Source organism: Ursus maritimus, unplaced genomic scaffold, assembly GCF_017311325.1.
Source record: "Ursus maritimus isolate PB19 unplaced genomic scaffold, ASM1731132v1 scaffold_5, whole genome shotgun sequence".
NCBI lineage: Eukaryota > Metazoa > Chordata > Mammalia > Carnivora > Ursidae > Ursus > Ursus maritimus.
The window spans coordinates 55,725,652-55,727,588 of NW_024426663.1; the positions used below are offsets into that span (position 1 = coordinate 55,725,652).

At 54.4% G+C, this 1,937-nt stretch overlaps 1 pseudogene; it reads left to right on the top strand.

Annotated features, from left to right (window-relative positions):
* The first annotated feature begins 259 nt into the window (after positions 1-259).
* On the top strand, positions 260-1,470 carry LOC121100657 (annotated as a pseudogene).
* The last annotated feature ends 467 nt before the right edge of the window (positions 1,471-1,937 follow it).

Genomic DNA, 1,937 nt, shown 5'->3' on the forward strand with positions numbered 1-1,937 from the left:
GAGCGGAGGTGGCGGTGGCGGTAGCGGCGGCCTGGTTGTCTTCCAGTCTCCCCGGCTCGCCCTCTAGCCGGCACCTCCCTTCCCCTCCCTTCCTTTTCTTTTTCTCTTTCCCTCCCCTTCCCTTTTTCCCTTCCCCGTCGGTGATCAGCGGTGCGGCTCAGCAACGGCTGGGCCAAGCTGTGAAGAGGCCTTAGCCAACGATAACGGCGACGGCGAAACCTCGAGCTCGCAGGGCGGGGGGAAGGCCCGGGCCGTGGAGATGGAGAATTTTGAGTTGTGTAAGCTGTTCATCGGCGGCCTCAATGTGCAGACGAGTGAGTCAGCCTGCGCGGCCACTTTGAGGCCTTTTGGGACTCTGACGGACTGCGTGGTGGTGGTGAACCCCAGACCAAACGCTCCCGTTGCTTCGGCTTCGTGACCTACCCAATGTGGAGGAGGCCGATGCCGCCTGGCCTGCCTTCGCCCCATGCCGTGGACGGCAACACGGTGGAGCTGAAGCGGGCGGTGTCCGGGAGGATTCGGCGCGGCCGGGAGCCCACGCCATGTTAAGAAGCTCTTTGTCGGGGGCCTTAAGGGAGACAGATGGCCGAGGGCGACCTGATCGAGCATTTCTCGCAGTTTGGCACCGTGGAAAAGCGAGATCATTGCCGACAAGCAGTCCGGCAAGAAGCGTGGCTTCGGCTTCGTGTATTTTCAGTAATCACGACGCGGCGACAAGGCCGCGGTTGTCAAGTTCCATCCGATCCAGGGCCTCGTCGTGGAAGGAAGAAGGCAGTCCCCAAGGAGGATATCCACCCGGTGGGGGCGGAGGCGGTTCTCGGTCCTCCCGGGGCGGCCGAGGCGGCCGGGGTCGCGGCGGTGGTCGAGACCAGAACGGTCTGTCTAAGGGCGGCGGCGGCGGTTACAACAGCTACGGTGGTTACGGCGGCGGCGGTGGCGGCGGCGGCTACAATGCCTACGGAGGCGGCGGAGGTGGTTCGTCCTACGGTGGAAGCGACTACGGTAACGGTTTCGGCGGCTTCGGCAGCTACAGCCAGCACCAGTCCTCCTATGGGCCCATGAAGGGCGGCGGCGGCGGCGGTGGCGGTGGCAGCAGCTGGGGCGGTCGCAGTAACAGTGGACCTTACAGAGGCGGCTATGGCGGTGGGGGTGGTTATGGAGGCAGCTCCTTCTAAAAAAAAAAATCTAAAAATGCCTGGGAGTGGCTATAGGGGTAGCTCTTTTCAACAACCCAGCTAGGGTCAACTCCTAAGTTCCTTCCTCTCCCACCGCCTTCCCCATTTTGCCCTTGGGGGAGCCGCTTCTAAGGCTGCTTATCCTTGGGGGTGTTGCCCTATTTGCCTGCCACCTCTCTTGTCTCTCCCTCTGAAGATGGACTCGGCCCCACATACACATTTTTGTGTTACAGTCATTGATGGACTATATTTTTTTATTATTACTTGGACTTTGGTCGTTTTTATACTAGCAAAATGTCTTGTTTTAATTTTGTGTTTTGGGGGGGGTGGGAGTGAACTTGCTGATTCTGTAGCAAAACCTGGGCGGGGGTTGGGGGGTATTTGTTGGGACTTGATATCTGGCTACAGCGTTTTCTATGAAATCTACTTGGATCCCATGCCTGAAATTTGGAAGCATATGTACAAAAATCATTTTTATGTTTTATTTTTAATAAAATCATTGTGTTTGACCGTATATGTCTAACATTTTTTTCTAGGATTCATTCCGTACTCGTTTTAAGGGATTAGTTAAAAATTTTTCGTGTTAATTCTTAATTCTTGATGTGTATTTAGAGAAACTTTTAAAAGGTCCTTTGGTGGTTTTTTTTTCTGTTGCCCTTCTAGTGAGTGTTGAATTTTATCCCTTACAGGCAAAACTTTTGAAGTGGTGGATGTAGCTTTTAAAATCTTTAAAGTTTTTGTGCATCCATCTCTTGTACTAAG